Source organism: Macaca nemestrina, chromosome 14, assembly GCF_043159975.1.
Source record: "Macaca nemestrina isolate mMacNem1 chromosome 14, mMacNem.hap1, whole genome shotgun sequence".
In the NCBI taxonomy this organism is placed as follows: domain Eukaryota; kingdom Metazoa; phylum Chordata; class Mammalia; order Primates; family Cercopithecidae; genus Macaca; species Macaca nemestrina.
The window spans coordinates 12048256-12068000 of NC_092138.1; the positions used below are offsets into that span (position 1 = coordinate 12048256).

Genomic DNA, 19745 nt, shown 5'->3' on the forward strand with positions numbered 1-19745 from the left:
TGCTCAGGCTGATCTTGAACTCCTGGGCCAAGCAATCCTCCTGCCTCGGCCGCCCAAAGTGCTAGGGTTAAAGGCGTGAGCCACTGCTCCCAGCCTGATGTGGCTTTTGTTATCACTGTCATTTTTGTTAGTTAATATGGTTAGTCAATTAATAACAATAATTGACATTATTAATATTATGTGTAATATGCATAATAATATAATATGCAATATAATATTGATATAATAGATCTCAGGATTCCTAAGATAAACCTTATTTGGTCATGCTTTATTATACTTTAAATGTATTTTTGAATTAAATTTGCTGACATTTTATTAGAATTTTTGTGTCGATGTTCATGAAGGATATTGTCCTGTAGGTTTTCTTTTTTCTTGTTATCCCAAGGTGCTGGGATTACAGGCGTGAGCCACCGCACTGAGCCAGCATTTCTTAAAGCACAGAGCAACAGCTTAGGATATCCATTTAAAATCCAGATTTATGGGCATCACTCTGCCCATGGAATCAGTATTCCTAAAGACTGGCCCCAACACTAGCAGCTTAAACAGGTGCCCCAGGCAACAGCTCCTTAGAGCTCCTTTAAGGTTCTGCAAGGTAGGCAACTTTACCATGAGATGTGAATTCACGTCAACTTGTCTAAAAGCTGCCTCTCTGCAAAAGGGCTGCCTTGAAATCCGACTGTCAAGACCTCAGTCATTCAGCTAAAGGGAAGGATTAAAAAGCAGAATGTCTGTTACAAAGCAAGTGCCTCTGCAGTTGAGCCAGATGCTTTTGATCTCTTCTCAGAGAAGAGCAATTTATCCAGATTCTTACATCTTTATCTCAAAGCGCTTAATGCAAGTATGCGTTGACAGGTACTCTACTCCAAGAGGTAAATGGCAGGACTTCCCTTGGACGCACGTCCGTGTTGGGACTTACCAGATGAGAATGTCTCGTGCAAGCTACCATCAGTCACTAAAACCTTAGTCTGAAAGAGCAGCTGCGGAGAGACGGAAAGTCTGCTGTGTGGATCACTTGCTGTGTGAGCAGGAGGCTGCCACTTACACCATCTAAACCAGTTTTCCCTTCTGAGAAATGAGGACTCCTGCTCCTCCTACCTGGTAGGGGCTGTCATGACCACCGCAGGGCTTGAGGGAGTAAGAGGCTAGCCCTCATGCACAGGAGCCCTCTGGCAGTCCCTAGGGAGGCAAGACCGCCTGTTTCGCTGCTTGCCTGGAGTCTACACTGTCTGGTGGTCTTTCGAAACTGCTGTTAATTAACTGTGGCCAACTTGGTTGGCTGTTCTTTTTAATTATTTGCTTGGGGGTGACTCTTTTGTTCTGTGTAAAATTTGTTCAATACTCAGAATAATCAGCTTCTATAGAGTGGGAAAAAAAAAAAAAAAAAAGAAAAAAGAAAAGGACTTTAAAATGCAAATTTCCTTCCCTTGTTCCCAAGCATCCACAGCACTTTGAAGGAGTTTGATAGTGATATAACGAGTGACTTAAAGGTTCTGGAGAACTTAACCTAAATGCAAATCAATCTGTAAAATTTAAAACCAACCCACATGAAAACAATCAGAACTGTGGTTGCTTTTCTGGGCAAGGTGGCGATTGACTGTAAAGGTTGCATGAGGCAATTTTCTAGGTTGATGGTAATATTCCGTGTCTTGGTAGGGTTTTGTGGTTACAAGGCAAATGCATTTATCAAAATCTAATGAATGTGCATTTCATTGTATGCAAGTTTTACATTCAAGGTAAGAGATGGATCTAGCAAAACGTTTCTTTCCTACCTCATGAAAACACCACCACCTTTTGGCCTACATGGAAAGAATACTGTCACTGGACAGAAATGGGTTCATTTGCCCATGCAACAGAAAGCCAAACACCAAAGCACCAGATTTTTGTAGGGAGAAAGGACTGTTGCCAGGCAGCCAAGCAAGGAGATGGGAGTCAGGCTCAAAACTGTCTCCCCATGTAAGACCTACATTTGTAGATTTAAGGAAAAGATCTTGGAGGTGGAATTTTGGAGCTGGACAATGACTGACTGAAAGGAAGCAGAGTTTGGAAAGTCTCTGGGTATGTGCTGTTGCCTCTTCAAGCTTCTTCATGGGTCGCATGTGCAAATTTGGAGGGAACTAGTTGTGACATCAGAAGGTCATTCATCGGCTGGGCGTGGTGGTTCAATGCCTGTAATCCCAGCACTCTGGGAGGTCGAGGTGGGAGGATCACTTGAGGTCAGGAGTTTGAGGCCAGCCTGGCCAACATAGTGAAACCCCATCTCTACTTAAAAAAAAATACAAAAATCAGCCAGGCACGGTGGCACACGCCTGTAATCCCAGCTACGCGGGAGGCCGAGGCGAAAGAATCACTCAAACTTGGGAGGCAGAAGTTGCAGTGAGCTGAGATCATGCCACTACACTCCAGCCTGGGTGACACAGCGAGACCCTGTCTCAAAAAAAAAAAAAAAAAAAAGATGACTCATCTGGCCTACCAAGCCTATGCTGTGCAGACTCCAGTCAGCCATATTGGTGCAAGACTGCTTCAGCCAGCTTTGTAAGCAGATGGGATTATAGCAAACTTTTTCTTTATCTGCCCTCCTGCAAGACAAGCTTAAGCTTTCTGTAGGTTACCAGTTTTTTTTTGTTTGTTTTTTGTTTTTGTTTTTTTTTGAGACGGAGTCTCGCTCTGTCGCCCAGGCTGGAGTACAGTGGCCGGATCTCGGCTCACTGCAAGCTCCGCCTCCCGGGTTCACGCCATTCTCCTGCCTCAGCCTCCCGAGTAGCTGGGACTACAGGCGCCCGCCACCTCGCCCGGCTAGTTTTTTGTATTTTTTAGTAGAGATGGGGTTTCACCGTGTTAGCCAGGATGGTCTCAATCTCCTGACCTCGTGATCCACCCGTCTCGGCCTCCCAAAGTGCTGGGATTACAGGCTTGAGCCACCACGCCCGGCCAATTACCAGTTTTAAAGAAAGTGCAATGTGGGGCACTGTGTCAATGCCATGCTACTGAATGGTGACTCCGCCTTGCATTAAAAAGCATAGCCTGACCTGCATCCCTGTTTTCTAGCCACCAGGAGGCTTCAATACAAAAGGCTCCTGCTGGTGTCCATACATTTCTAGCCCCATCAGAGTATGAACAATGTCCAGTGTAGCCTAACAGTCACTAGTCTGGGTTCTGGAGCCTGACACCTGGTTTTCAATACCACTTCTACCACTTCTTATGATTTGGAGCAAGTCACTTAACTTCCAAGCCTTTCCTCATGCATAGAACAAGAATAATAATTGTATCTATATCATCGAGTTGTTATAACAGGGATTAAATAAGAATTTAGCACAATGGATAATGCATGGTAATCACTAGAAATCATTGGCTATTGTCAAAGGTTGTTGTATTAGTATTTATTAGACTTCAACGTCTCAAAGTCTGTGTTGTTTGGAAACTTTGCTTTTATTTTTTTCTTTTAATAGGAACAGAGGTAGTAACTCCGTGTAGTGAAGACATTACGTCTATTTAATTCTGTGCTGTCATAACCACTTTTAGAAAGGTGCTTACAAGTAACAAAACACCCTATATTATTATTATTATTATTTTTGAGACAGAGCTTCACTCTTGCTGCCCAGGCTGGAGTGGCTCCTGAGGAGCTAGGATTACAGATGTCTGCCACCACGCCTGGCTAATTTTTTGTATTTTTACTAGAGATGGGATTTCACCATGTTGGCCAGGTTGGTCTCAAACTCCAGACCTCAGGTGATCCACCTGCCTCGGCCTCCCAAAGTGTTAGATTATAGGCGTGAGCCACTGTGCCCAGCCCAACACTCTATATTTTATATAAATATTATACTATGGATGGACTTGTATCTCTTCAAAATTTATATGTTGAAGTTCTTACCCCCTGTACCTCAGAATGTGACCGTATTTGGAGGGGGATTTTAAAGAGGTGGTCACGGTAAAATGAGGTCATATGAGTGGGCCCTTATCAAATATGATATAAGCTGGGGAAATTTGGACACAAACATGCATAGAGGGAAAGCATGTGGACACACAGGGAGAAGACAGCCATCCCCACGCCAGGGAGAGGCCCCAGGAGAAGCCAACCCTGCTGACACCTTGATCATAGACTTCCAGCCTCCAGAACTCTGGGAAAATAAATTTCTGTTGTTTCAGCTACCCAGTCTGTAGTACTTTGCTATGACAGTTCTAGCAAACTAATGGAAGTGCATATTAATAAATGATTTATTAAAAGATAAAGTATGCCATCTCTACTAAAAACACAAAAAATTAGCCAGGCATGGTGGTGTGCGCCTATAATCCCAGCTACTTGGGAGGCTGAGGTAGGAGAATCGTTTGAACCCGGGAGGCAGAGGTTGCAGTGAACTGAGATCGCACCACTGCACTCCAACCTGGGTGACAGAGTGACTCTGTCTCAAAAAAAAAAAAGAAAAAAAGAAAAGATGAAGCATGATTAAGTGACCTTTTAATTCTAAGAGCATGACCTGTCATTTTTTAAAATGCAACCTTGCACTGAAAATGAAAACTCTTCTTGGTTGTGTTTTAGAAACAAAAGGAGTAAGTCACAAAGCAAGCGTTAGTTCCCAGGCTAGACATCACATTATATGATTTAAATTTCAATAAATAGAATTTTTTGGTTTCCAGAGCTTGTTTCAAATTTCCCACTGAAGACATGTTGTTCTTAAATTGGATGACTACAAACCTAATTTTAGCTCAAAATCTACAAGAGGTATAGGCACTATTGAAATTGTTGAAGGAAATGAGCTCGGAGATTTCAACCGCATGTGCTTAGGAGGCACACAGGACAACACAGAGCACACCGTGACTGCTGGTGTGTTTATTAACCATCTCTTCTCATTCTCTGTATTCTTTTATTTTCTTTGTTTTCTTTTTTTTTGTTTTTGAGACAGGGTCTCACTCTGTTGCCCAGGTTGGAGTCTAGGGAGACAATCACAGCTCACTGTAGCCTCAACTTCCCTGGGCTCAAGCGATCCTTCCACCTCAGCCTCCTGAGTAGCTGGGCCTACAGGCACATTTTTGTATTTTTTGTAGAGATGGGGTTTTGCCATGTTGCCCAGGCTGGTCTCCAACTCCTGGGTTCAAGCATTCCTCCTGCCTTGGCCTCCCAAAATGCTGGGATTACAGGTGTGTGCCACTGCGTCCAGCCTTATTTTCTGTACCTGTGATATTCTGGCATTTGGGGCCTCACTGACTAGGTAGATAGAGTCTAACCCTCCCAGGGTTGGCTAATTGCTAGAGATAGCACATGACTCGCCTTTGATTTGAGTGTGGCTTTTATCTGAGTGTGCCTTTCTTTTTCTTCTTCTTCTTCTTTTTTCTTTTTATTTGAGACGGAATCTTGCTCTGTCGCCCAGGCTGGAGTGCAGTGGCGTGATCTCGGCTCACTGCAACCTCAGCCTTCTGGATTCAAGTGATTCTCCTGCCTCAGCCTTCCAAGTAGCTGGGACTACAGGTGCGTGCCACCACGCCCAGCTAATTTTTTTGTATTTTTAGTACAGATAGGGTTTCATCATGTTAGCCAGGATGGTCTCGATCTCCTGACCTCGTGATCTGCCCACCTTGACCTCCCAAAGTGCTAGGATTACAGGCATGAGCCACCACACATGAAAGTGTGTATTGCGTATTTAAAATGTATATTGCATATGAAAATGTGTACTGCATATTGAAAGTGTGTATTGCATATGAATGTGTGTATTGCATATGAAAGTATGCCTTGAACCAACCAATCCAAAGCCAGTTCACCTACCAACCCCCCAAAACTTTCTCTATCTGACTCTAACACTCTAGGTCACTATCCACCTGCCCTAATCACCCCAGAGCCAGGTACCAGGCAAGCAGGGACAGCCCCTGTGCCCCAGAGCTCACTGTACTCAAACTAGACAATCCTAAATCTGCTTACCGTGCCTTGCATTGACTTTTCTGTGGAAACCACGCTAAAGACTATCGCCCAGGTTTTCCCCTTGCTCCCTCTGTCTCCTGACCAATCCTGCTGTTTCCCATGAGGCCCTGCAGGGCCTGGCCTGCCCTCTTCTGCTGACAACCAAGAGTCACAAACTGTCTTTCAATAGCAGTCATCTCCTGAACTCTTGGTCTCACTGTACCTGAATATAAAGAAAATCTTGGGTACATTGTAAAACAGGAAGCGCACTCAGAGGGGTCTACACAGGAAGCCTGTGGTTCCCCCTTCATCTGGATGGAACCACCTAGTCTGTAGGTTTCTATTCATCACTAGGCTCTTACCTCCACACTTCTTCCCCCAGGATGCCCCAAATTCCAAGTTAGATCTTCATTCCTTCAGTTTAAGCCTTTAGTTCTTTATTACATGCAGTCCCCCTGGATGTAGACATGGCTTATGCTTTCATCATTTATCCAACCCTTCCAGGATGTGAGAGCAAACTACACAGGCACCGGGCTGAGAACTGGAGAGGGATGGAAGAGATGCCGCTGCTGCTGTTGATAGACGTCCTTGTCTAATTTTTTTACTTATTTTGTCATTGAAGAAAGGGATTATGGGGACATGAACCTTGATTTTGACCTTATTTTTCCTTTCTTCCTTGTCTGTTTCTTACCTTTTAGTTTTTGGCTTCACCGGTTATCACTATAGCTAATCCAGATAAAGAATTACAAGATTTCCTTAACTAGATGGAAAACAATATTTCAATGATTAATCATCTTTAAATGATAATAATGCAAATTGTAAAAATGGTAAGGCTGGTTAAAACCAAACTCTTGGGATAAACAAGGAACCTGTGGAATAGGCTTCTAACTCCCACTTTTCTAAATGATTTCTACAAATACGTTTATCTGTTTCATTTTCTCTCTCTCTTTTTTTCTATCTATCTATCTATCTATCTATCTATCTATCTATCTATCTATCTATCTATCTATGACAGAGTCTTGCTCTGTTGCCCAGGCTGGAGTGCAGTGGTGCGATCTCGTCTCACAGCAACTTCTGCCTCCCGGTGGTTCAAGCGATTCTCCTGCCTCAGCCTCTTGAGTAGCTGGGATTACAGGTGCATGCTGCCATGTCCAGCTAATTTTTTTGTTTTTGTTTTTGTTTTAGACACAGTCTTGCTCTGTTGCCCAGGCTGGAGTGCAGTGGCCGGATCTCAGCTCACTGCAGGCTCCGCCTCCCGGGTTCACGCCATTCTCCTGCCTCAGCCTCCCGAGTAGCTGGGACTACAGGCACCCGTCACCACGCCCAGCTAATATTTTGTATTTTTAGTAGAGACGGGGTTTCAGCATGTTAGCCAGGATGATCTCAGTCTCCTGACCTCATGATCCGCCTGCCTCGGCCTCCCAAAGTGCTTGGATTACAGGCGTGAGCCACTGCGCCTGGCCTGATTTTTTGTATTTTAGTAGAGATGGGGTTTTACTGTGTTGCCCAGGCTGGTCTTGACCTCCTGAGTTCAGGCAATCCACCCGCCTCAGCCTCCCAAAGTGCTAGGATTACAGGCGTGAGCCACCACACCTGGCCTGTAATTGCTATTTTTACATATTATCTCAGTGCTCTAAAATTATCCTAGCCTACGTGCAAGAATGGGTAAAGGCTCCTTAAACAAAAATGGAGTGAGTTCTGTTCATTCTTTTGCTGTTTCACTGCTACAATGGCCTCTTAGAATTACAGTCACCTCATTTAACTGGGGCCCGATTTCATAATTTGAGGTCTTGGTGGATAGGAATCTTCAAGAGAAATACCTAATTTGAGCTGTGTTGATGTCTTCAGGCATAAGGACAGGCTTGAAGGAAAACAGGCTGTTCCTAACCTGTAGGAGAAATGAATCATGTTAACCTGGGGCCTTGGAAATGCTCATTTCAGGAGCTGTTCTTCGGGAGGTCTCAATCACTGAAGGTCTTGCTTTTTGAGTTTTCTCATCCGAGAATGGCCTCAAAGGGGCAGAGACGGTCTTGGGACTCTGCCTGGCAGCAGTCCATCTTTAGCAGCTCCTTCCCACCTCCCCTCGTCCCTCCCTCCTCTTCCTTCTTTACCCCACATAATTCCCTTGGCCCCTTGCCAGCCGTGCTGTCCATATGTGAACAATGCTCTACTTTGGTGGAGGAAAGAAAGGGTCTTTAATTTTTTTTTTTTTTAATTATCAAAAGTATTGGTACCTTGTGGCTCATGCCTGTAATCCCAGTACTTTGGGAGGCTGAGGCAGGTGGATCAGTTGAGGCCAGCAGTTTGAGACCAGCTTGGCCCCTATGGTGAACCCCGTCTCTACTAAAAATACAAAAATTACCTGGGCGTGGTGGCGTGCGCCTGTGATCCTAGCTACTCGGGAGGCTGAGGCAGGAGAATCGCTCAAACCCAGGAGGCGGAGGTGGCAGTGAGCAAAGATCGCACCACTGCACATCACCCTAGGCAACAGAGCAACACTCCATCTCCAAAAAAAAAAAAGTATTAGTACCTTGATATTTTTTCTATCTCTAGAGGTTTGCTTACAAACACACATATCTATATTAGGGAGAGGACTACATAAACACTCAAAGGGATAAAACATTAATGATGCAACATCAGACATTCTTCAGGAAGGCAGCGAGGGTAGGATCCACCAGGCCTGGCTGTCTCCCAGAGCTGTCCCCTCTTCTCTCCCCAGCTCCTCCATGGGTTAGGCTGGCTCCACTCTTGTGTTCTTTCCATCCTTAATTCAAACTCCATGTCCCTCTTCTCCGACTGTTTCCAAATTTCAAACTGCAGCCCTGATGGATCCTTTCTTGTAAGAAGGCTGCTCTTCCTGGCTAGCCTGAAAATCTTCCCCAGCTCATTACCATAGCAACGGGAGCACGCCACTGAAATCTGCGGCACGAACGGGCTGGCAGCACAGCCCCCACACACCACGACTCAGATGGCAGCTGCCTCAGGCCACTAAAGGAGCAACCCTTCCTGAGCTCATAGATATTAAAAATAGAGAATGGTATCCCTTGATCAAATTACTGCATGACTCCAGACCACTTTCCTCTCCTATGTGTGACAGGAATGAGTTTTTCTTTCATTGCAGAGGAAAATCTAGATGATTCTGTCTAATCCCACCCAAAATAGCAGTGACTCAGTATACAGGTCGGGAGGACCCTGGATTCGGCAATCACCACCCCTCTAAGGGCTCAGAGCCACCTGTACCTCAGGACACTCACATCCGGGGCTGTGGAAAGCGGGGAGAAGTGAGCTGTTTGGAGCCAAACACAATTTGGTGGCTGATACTGGCACGATCCTCCCTCGCAGTGCATGGGGCCTTCTGGATGCGGAGGGAACTGACCCATACAGAGAGTGAAAACAGAGGTTCTGTGGTTTAGGCAAGCACAGGGGCCACTCAGATGGTGAGCAGGTGGGCTGCAGGCCCTGAAGAGGCGTTGACAAGGCCTGTGTCCAGTCCTCTCCCCAACCCAGGGAATCCTTTCTAGAGTCACTGCAGCCTCCAACTCCAGGCTCAAGAGATCCTCCCACCCCAGTCTCCTGAGCGGCTGAGACTACAGGTGCGTGCCACCAAGCCCAGCTCATTTTTTGCAGGGGGGTGGGAGTGGTCTCGATTTTCCCGCTGGTTGGTCTTGAATAGACTTCCTTCAAGATTTCTTCCAAATCTTTTTCTAACTGCATGCATCCCTCTATTTCCCCCTCACGCCCCGGCACTGAGGCTTTTAAAATTCAAAGACCAATAATTGAACCTGTTTTTCTTCCTATTTTTCCCCTGTGTTATCCATACCCTTATGCAATACACACAGACTGCCTAGATCAGGGGCTTATTTGAAGCTGCTTTGTACAGGCTGGTGTAGTCTATAGGCCCCTTCATTGCATAAAAGAAGAAGGAAACCAATCATATTAAAAGACAAATTGTCAATACATTAAAAACCAAATGTGTGATATAATATGTGTGCTTCTTTATTAACACATTATTAATAAGATAAAGTTTTATTTCAAATTGTTGATGTGCATAAGTGTTGTTCTGAAACGTGCCACAAATCTAAAGTGCTATGAAAACACCGGTGTTTTCTATTGGTTGCAAAGTTATGAGTACTGTGGAAAAGGTCAGCTGCCTATGTTACAATGGAAGGAAATGTTAAATTTCAGTTAGGTGTTATATCAAGAACTGTGAAGCATCTGAGATTTTACCCTACTAGGAAGGGTAACAAATTTGCATGAGACAGTTTCAGGGATGCTGATAGAAGACACGAGACTCCTGGGTCAGACATAAAAGACTGCTACAACAACAGCAGTATCCAGAATATCAGCATTTGTGCTCGTTCTCTGAGCCCCATTTCTGGCAGGGTAATGCAAAGAGGGCTAGATGTTCCCTGCACACCCTGTGGGTAGAATTACATTGTTTATGTTAACATGTAATGGATGTATCGCTTTTAAATAAATTAATATTTTAAGTTTTTCTCAGTTTTTGTTTGTTTTGTTTGTTTTGAGATGGAGCCCCGCTCTGTCGCCCAGGCTGGAGTGCAGTGGTGCAATCTCGGCTCACTGCAATCTCTGCCTCCTGGGTTCAAGTGATTCTCCTGTCCCAGCCTCCCAAGCAGCTGGGATTACAGGCATGCACCACCACGCCCAGCTAATTTTTGTATTTTTAGTAAAGATGGGGTTTTAACATGTTGGCCAGGCTGGTCTCGAACTCTTAACTTCAGGTGATCCACCCACCTCAGCCTCCCAAAGTGCTAGGATTACAGGCATGAGCCACCACACCCGGCCTCAGTTTTAATTCCTAAAATAATGACAGATTCACATGATCAAAAACTCTGGGCTCATCAATAATTTGTAAGTATGTTTACTTTAAAATGTTGGTCCTGAGACTAAAAACTCGAGATCATCTGGTTTACATTATTACATTGCATAGTTGGGAAGGTAGGCCAGAGGCAAAAAAAAAAAAAAAAAAAAAAAAAAAAAAAATGCTGGCTGGCAATAGAAAAGCATATTTGATAAAGAAAAAAAAATTTTTTTAAAGAAAGTGTTGAGTGAAGTGATACCTAGGGTGCCAACATTAGGATTCTGTGACATGGGAGGGTAAAACTCTTTTCAAGACTGAAGTCGGCCGGGCGCGGTGGTTCAAGCCTGTAATTCCAGCACTTTGGGAGGCCGAGACGGGCGGATCAGGAGGTCAGGAGATCGAGACCATCCTGGCTAACACGGTGAAACCCCGTCTCTACTAAAAATACAAAAAACTAGCTGGGCGAGGTGGCGGGCACCTGTAGTCCCAGCTACTTGGGAGGCTGAGGCAGGAGAATGGCGTAAACTCCAGAGGCGGAGCTTGCAGTGAGCTGAGATCCGGCCACTGCACTCCAGCCTGGGCGACAGAGCGAGACTCCATCTCAAAAAAAAAAAAAAAAAGATTGAAGTCAAAGACACTTTGTTGAAAGGAGGCAACATGTTAGGAAGGAACGAATCCTTCCAGCAGCCTGGTGAATCCAAGGTTGAATTCTTCCCTCCAATATGGTATCACTTTAGTCTCCACTAGACTCTCCTAGAAAGAGCAGAGGAACAAGGAAGAAATCAGAAAAACTGAGCATTTGTCTAAAAAAGACTGAAGTCAGCATTAACTAGCTACTTTATGGTTCTCTTCCCAACTCTACACCATTTCTCCATGGAAACTCAAGAGAAAGATGAGCTCTATTCGATAAAAGAAAGCAGCAGCATTCTCTGTATACATGCAAGTCACTGTGTCTCATCCTGCACCACTGTAAACACCCAGGGTCTGGGTGTCTAAATAACTGAAGTCAGGGCTTTGCATCTTCCGGCTTACAGATCAGTGCTGCATAATCACTAGCTAACAAACCCGTGGTAGTGGTGGTGGTGGTGGTTGGTGATGGTGGTGTCTATGCCTCCAAAGGCAGAAACTGAGTCTCTGGAAGGCTGAGGTGGTAGACGGGGAAAACCACAAGTAGAGGCACCCAAATGTAAAGACCAGAGTTTCTTCCTTTATGATTTTACCTAGAATGAAAATGGAAGACAGGAGTACATGTAATTTAGACTTTTGGATGCTTGCCTTTCTCTACTTCCAGTCATAAACCCTTGACACATCGAACGCAACTTTTTTTTTAGATGAAATTTCACTCTTGTTGCCCAGGCTGGAGTGCAATGGCACGGTCTTGGCTCACCGCAACCTCTGCCTCCTGGTTTCAAGCAATTCTCCTCTCTCAGCCTCCCAGCTAGCAGGGATTACAGGCATGCACCACCAAGCTTGGCTAATTTTGTACTTTTAGTAGAGACAGGGTTTCTCCATGTTGGTCAGGCTGGTCTTGAACTCCTGACCTCAGGTGATCTGCCTGCCTCGGCCTCCCAAAATGCTGGGATTACAGGCGTGAGCCACTGCACCTGGCCTAACACAAGTTTTTTTTCCCCTCTTTGCTTTGGCTCCCTGATTCCCCACTTTTTTTTGTTGTTGTTGTTGTTCTCATCCTGTGGTTTCTTTTAGAAGTTCGACGTGAAAAACAAGGTGGGTGTTGGAAGATGCCCTTGGCAAAGAAAACAGCTGCGTCTTTTTTCATGCAACCTCCTCCTTCCCCCCACAATCTCCATCCTCCCCCTTGGCCCCTGATTCACTGTGTCCCTGAATCTCTCCTTCTGATTGATTTCCACTCACTGCCCTCACGAATGTGCTCAAAAACCAATCATTACCAAAGTATCAATGCCCTGCTGGCTGCTCTGGTTATCCACTGCTGCATAACAAAGCATCACAAAATCCAGTGGCTTCAGACAGCAATCATTTTCTTATTCTCCCTCTGGTTCTGGGGGCTGACTAGTGCAGTGGATCCTTCTGGCTCAGGGTATCTCCTGCAGTTGCAGTCAGATGGAAAACTCGGCGGCAGGGGAGGATGACTCCAGAGCTGACAGGTCTCCACGTCTGGCAGGTGATGCTAGCTGTTGGCTGAGACCACAGTTAAGGCTGGTGGACAGACACCTACACATGGCCTTTGCATGTGGCCTGGGCTCCCTCACAGCATGGTGTCTCCTCACAGCAACAGGAGCTCCCCAAGAGATAGCCAGGAGGAAGCTGTGCTACCTTTTACGACCCAGCCTCGGCCTCAGATCTGCCGTAGTCTATCTGTTGGAGTAGTCGTAAGCCCCCACCCAGATTCATGGGGAAGAGACACAGACTCCACTCTCAATGGAAGGAGTGTCCAAGAGTTTTGGGACCAAAGCAAGTCACAACTTTCCCTTTGGCCTCCTTAGTTAAGTCTGGACCATTGAAACTCCAGCTTTACTAAGACACTAGGGGCCAGGTGTGGTGGCTCACGCCTGTAATCCCAGCACCTTGGGAGGCTGGGGTGGGCGGATCACCTGAGGTCAGAAGTTCAAGACCAGCCTGGCCAACATGGTGAAACCCCATCTCTACTAAAAACACAAAAAAATTAGCCGGGCATGGTGGTGGGCACCTGTAATCCCAGCTACTCGTGAGGCTGAGGCAGGAGAATCACTTGAACCCGGGAGGCAAAGGTTGCAGCGAGCCAAGGTTGTGCCATTGCACTCTAGCCTGGGCAACAAGAGCTAAACTCTGTTTCAAAAAAAAAGAGAAAAAGATACTAGGGCTTCACTTGCCATTAACCTGCCTCACTAGGAATGGCAGAGACTGGTAGCTGTCACAAAACATCTCTTCTGCCTTTCTTATTTAAGAAAAACACCCAGTTTTTGTCTGGGCACATTGCTTCCCACAATATGAGACTCTATTTCCCAGATGCCTTGCAGCTAGATGTGGACATGTGACTAAGTTCTGGAGAAGCAAAGTAATCAGAAATCTCATACGCAACGTCTGAGAGGTGGCCTTGAAGGAAGGGAAGAAGCTCTTTTTCCTTTCTGCTGAAAGGAATATGGAAGTGACGGCTTCGGCCGTCTGGGATTACAAGGATCCCAGGGTATTTGGAGCCATGGAGCGGTGGAACCTGAGTCCCTGTTGACTTTCAGACCTGCCCTTTCAGCCCAAGACTGCCCACTAAAGACTTACTCTGTGAGAAGATAAAACTTTGCGGGCTTAAGTCACTGTCATTTTTGGCTTCTTGTGGTGATGAGACAGCTGAGCCTAATCCTAAAAGGTATAAAAACCAAAGCTCTCTGTCTTGGCTTTATGTCCTAAAGAGCAGAACCCTAAAAAGAAAAAGGATCTTCCCCAGATCCAGTTGAATATCCTTTTACTATTCACGTAAACATTAGATTCGCTCTTGAATCTGGTGTTTCTCAATAGGCGTGCTACTCATATGGAGAGACAAAAGCATTTTTGTTGTTGTTGTGCAGGATACTTAACTAAATCAATAGCAGGCCCGGCGCAGTGGCTCACACCTGTAATCCCAACAACTTTGGGAGGCCAAGGTGGATGGATCACCTGAGGTCAGGAGTTCAAGACCAGCCTGGCCAACACTGTGAAAACAACCCCCTCTCTCCTAAAAATATAAAAATTAGCCAGGTGTGGTGGCACATGCCTGTAATCCCAGCTACTAGGGAGGCTGAGGCAGGAGAATCACTTGAACCCGGAAGGCAGAGGTTGCAGTGAGCCGAGATTGCACCCTTGCACTACTGCACTCCAGCCTGGGCGACAGAGTGAGACTTGTTTCAAAAAAATAAATAAATAAAAATAAATATGAAAATATTTTTTAAAACATTAGTCAGGCATGGTGGTGTGTGCCTATAGTCCCAGCTACTCAGAAGGCTGAAGCAGGAGAATTGCTTGAACCTGGGAGGTGGAGGTTGTAGTGAACTGAGATCACACCACTGCACTCCAGCCTGGACGATGGAGCAAGACTCTGTCTCATAAAAAGAAAAAAAAAAAAAGAAAAAAGGTCCATAGCAGACATTCCCTCACCCTCATGCCCACAAATCACTGTTAAAACACAAAAGTCAGCAGGGCGTGGTGGTTCACACCTGTAATCCCAGCACTTTGGGAGGTCGAGGAAGGTGGATCACCTGAGGTCAGAAGTTTGAGACCAGCCTGGTCAACATGGTGAAACTCTGTCTCTACTAAAAATACAAAAAGTAGCCAGGCATGGTGGCGGGTGCCTGTGATTCCAGCTACTCGGGAGGCTGAGGCAGGAAAATCACTTGAACCTGGGAGGCGGAGGTTGCCATGAGCCAAGATCATGCCATTGCATTCCAGCCTGGGCAACAAGAGCAAAACTCTGCCTCAAAAAAAAAAAAAAAAAAAAAAGTCTCCCCAAATTTCCAAATGCTCCCTAGGTATACAATATCACCCTCAGTCGGAAACCACTGCTTTGTGTGAGTGTGTGTGTGTATGTGTTGTACAATACTGGTCTGTTTTTAATTTTTTTGATACATAATAAATGTACATTTTTCAGGGTACATGTGATAATTTAATACATTCATATATTTGTAAAGATCAAATCAGTGTGATTGGAATATCTATCACCTTAAATCTTTGTCTTTACTTTGTGCTAGGAACACATTCAAATTATTCTCTTCTAGCTATTTGAAATATACAATAAGCTATTGTAAACTATAGTCACCCTACTGGTCTATCAAACACTAGTTCTTCATTCTTCTATCAAACTGTATATTTGAACTGTATTAGTCAACCTCTCTTCATCCTCCCCTCCGCCCTTCCCAGCCTCTGGTAATCACCAATCTACCCTCTAGCTTCATAAGATCCACTTTTTTTTTTAGCCCCCACATTTAAGTGAGAACATGTGATATTTGTCTTTCTGTGCTTGCCTTTTAACACCTAACATAATGACACAACCACTGCTGTAGACCAAGAAAGCAGGACTGGCCCTCTCTCCCACCTACTTTAGATGTTCTATGTTCTTTCTTTCTGATGACTAATGCTGGGCATGACTCATTTCAAAACCCACATAGATGTGACCTCACCATGTCACCCTTGGTGGATACCTTGGTTCACTTTTTTTTTTTTTTTGAGACGGAGTCTCACTCTGTCACCCAGACTGGAGTGCAGTGGCGTGATCTCAGCTCACTGCAACCTCTGCTTCCTGGGTTCAAGTGATTCTCTTGTCTCAGCTTCCCGAGTAGCTGGGATTACAGGCGTGCACCATGATGCCTGGCTAATTTTTTTTGTAGTTTTAGTAGAGACAGGGTTTCACCATGTTGGCCAGGCTGGTCTCAAACTTCTGACCTCAAGTGATCCACTGCCTTGGCCTCCCAAAGGGTTGGGATTACAAGTGTAAGCCATAACGCCCGGCTGGTGCCTTGATTCTTAACTCTGGTTATGAGAAAATCTTTCTGGGTGCAGAGAATTCGTCAAGTTTCCTAAGATGAGAGGTCTCTGGGCACACAAATCAAAGTAGGATGAGAAGAATTGGGTGCAAGTGCTCTATTCCACAGCCCATAAGCACATACTTGTGTGAAAAAAGAATACTATCAAAACAAAGGACAGAAACCACTGAAATACCATTGATGTTGATATTTAAAACTTTTTAAAACATTTTTTGAGACAGGGTCTCACTTTGTCACCCTGGCTGGAGTGCAGTGGTACAATTTCGGCTCACAGCAGCCTCGAACTCCTCCTGGGCTCAAGCGATCCTCCTGCCTCAAGCCCCAAGTAGCTGGGAGTACAGGTGTGTGCCACCATGCCTAGCTAATTTTTCATATTTTTTATAGAGATGGGTTTTCTCCATGTTGCCCAGGCTGGTCTCGAACTCCTGAGCTCAAGCAATCCACCCACCTTGGCCTCCCAAAGTGTTAGGATTATAGGCGTGAGCCACCACACCACACCAGCCCCAAACTATTTTAAATAAGTATCTTCCTTTCTCAAAAGTCATTGAAAAACAAGCTATAGTAGAAGAATCATTGAGCCAGGCAACTTCTTACATTTGTAAGTTTATAAGTATTCTTAATATTGCTGCAACAGTTAAAATAAACCATGGAACCTCTCATTCCACAGTTATAAGCCTCAAGGTCAAAAAACTAACCTACTTCAGTAGCCTTTTGAAGGAGCTGAGGGAATATTCTGAGAACAAAAGGCATGCAAGCATTGGTAAAGTAGAAGAACCATTTTTCGTACAACTTCATCCTGATGCAAAAACACACGCCTTTCCCACATACACTGGACCAGGGTGCTACCTTATACTAGGTTGGTGCAAAAGTAATGGCAAGAGCCACAATTACTTTTGCATCAACCTAAAACAAGTAACTAATTGTGGCTTTTGCCATTACTTTTGCACCACTCTAATATATACCAGACCTCACATCTTCAAACTGTGACATGATACCCTCCAGCATGGTCCTTTCCCTTCTCACTTGCTCGAGGAAACTGACACGCATTGCACACAGCCCCACCCTGCCCCTCTGGCTGGTTCCTCCGCAGTCCTTGGCATTTGGACCTGTCTCTAACGTGTACCCCACAACAAGAAGAGCAAATGGTGAAGGCAGCTCTGTAAGAGCATCAGTCAAAAGATGTTACAAGTCTCACAACACACTACGGCACCTCTTTACTCGGTGATGGGAGACTTTTACAAACTAACATGTCCTTCTCAATTCCAAATTGCATCCAGGTTCATGACACCATGGAGGTATAATCGCACTGTTTTACAACCCCAATCAATACAGAAGACTGAAGGCAGTTACTTGAATGCTTAAAATTACAAGAGCCATCTACTCTAGAATGAGGATGGATCAACGTCCAGGAATTTCTACTTTCCTTTGGACTGTAACAACCTGACCTTTCAAAGGTTTGGAATAATCAATAAAAAACCTTCTTCCAACACAGGATTTCCAGAGAACAAAAACAAAACAATGGCAAAAGCCAAACAGGATACCCAGTTAAATCTGAATTTCAGAAAAACAACACATAATTTTTTTAGTATCTGTCCCATGGTACATTTGGGAAACACTTGTACTAAAACAATTATTTGTTGTTAATCTGAAGTTCATATTTAACTGGCAAACCTACCAGGTAACAAAAAGATTCTAAGACTCTATTAGTCAGGATTCTTTTGCCTGCTTGTGACAGAAACCCATTTCATACTGGCCTAAGTAAAATGAGAAGTTAAATGGCTGATAAAACTGCTAAGTCCCATCCTAGCTAACACGGTGAAACCCTGTCTCTACTAAAAAAAATACAAAAAACTAGCCGGGCGAGGTGGCGGGCGCCTGTAGTCCCAGCTACTCGGGAGGCTGAGGCAGGAGAATGGCATAAACCCAGGAGGCGGAGCTTGCAGTGAGCTGAGATCCGGCCACTGCACTCCAGCCTGGGTGACAGAGCGAGACTCCGTCTCAAAAAAACAACAACAACAACAAAAAAAACTGCTAAGTCAGGGATAGATCTAGCTTCAGATACTACTTGATCCAGAAGTTCAAATGACATCCTCGACACTAGGTATTTGTCTCTATCTTTCTCCACATATAAGGCCCAGGTCTCTACATGATGGCCATAAACAGCTTGAGGCCTATATTCTCCCAATATGGGCTGCCTTCGTGGGAAAAGAGAACTTTTCTGTCTCAGTAGTCTCAGGGATTGTCCTATAATGGAGTCTTAACTGGACTAATTGGGTCATGTGCCTCTCCCTGAACCAATGACTAGAGCCTATAGAATCGGACGTTGTATCAGTTTCTTATGCCTGCTATAACGAATTACCCAACCTGGATGGCATAAAACAATTGAAATTTTACTCCCTCATAGTTCTGGAGGTGGGGCTGTGTTCCTCCAAAGGCTATAGCAGGGAAACTGTTCCAGCTTCCTGTGGCCAAAGACATCCTTGGCTTGTGGCCCCATACTCCAGTCTCTGCCCTCTGTAGTCACATTGCCTCCTATTTTCTGTCTCAAAACTCCCATTTCCTTTCGATTATAAGGACACTTACAGTTTATTCATAGCCTACCCAGATAATCCAGGATAAGCGCCCCCTCTCATGATCCTTAACTTAATTACATACTTTGCCATATAAGATCATATTTAAAGGTTCTGGGGATTAGAGCATGGATATATCTTTGGTGGGGGACAACTGTTCAGCTTATGACAGATACTTAGGATTGAAAAGTCAGGGAGAAATAGTTCTCCAAAAAAATGATGATGTTGGTACCTGAAAAAGGAAATAAGGGATGCTGGAAAGCAAACACAGCAAGATATTTACAGTAAATACTTTTTAGTCTGTTCAATTTATTTCATGCAGTTTACCCTTGAACAATCTAAGGGTTAGGTACACCCCCATCTCTGCACAGTTGGAAATCTGCATTTGATTCCCCCAAAACTTAACTACTGGTAGCCTACTGTTGACTGGTAGCCTTACTGATAACATAAACAGTTGATTAACACATATTTTGCATGTTATATGTATTTTATACTGTATTCTTACAAAAAGGTAAGCTAGAGAAAAGAAGGCAGCATTTAAGAGCAATGACCTAGGATAGCTAGCAGAAGAAATCTCTAAGCAGTAAAGCATTCAAGGTGTTGCATGGATTATTTTGGCTGCTTACAGTAAAATTAGAGAAGAGATAAATGATTAAAAGATGAAATTTATAATTAAAAAGGAAGCAGAAAGTAAAAATTGTGAAAATGTTCAGCCTGGCCAAGAGTGCAAAAGGATGTCTGGGAGAGTCTCATAAGGATGTAAGTCCTTGTAGGGATGTGGTCCAGTGAACCCCTTGCTAAAGAGATTACCGTGGCTAGAAGGGAGCCAGGTGCTATTCATCAAGACAAGAAAGACTCCAATGGCATTTCAGAGACGTTTTCAGGTTGCCCCTTCCAAGGCAGGTCTAGAGCAGGACCTTGAAGGCAAGGTTTCCAGAGAGGTGGCCATAGGACCTCCATATTTGCTACCTGGCACTGCCTCAAGTATCTTTTCCCCGCAT

The 19745-nt window shown here is 44.6% G+C and overlaps 1 long non-coding RNA gene across 1 annotated transcript in view; it reads left to right on the forward strand.

The window, feature by feature from the left end:
• The window catches only part of LOC139358292 (uncharacterized), a 42124-nt gene extending 24502 nt beyond the window's left edge, over window positions 1-17622 (forward strand). The window contains exon 3 of the long non-coding RNA XR_011613030.1: window positions 17452-17622. This is a non-coding gene — a long non-coding RNA (uncharacterized lncRNA). The remainder of the gene's footprint in view (window positions 1-17451) is intronic.
• The last annotated feature ends 2123 nt before the right edge of the window (window positions 17623-19745 follow it).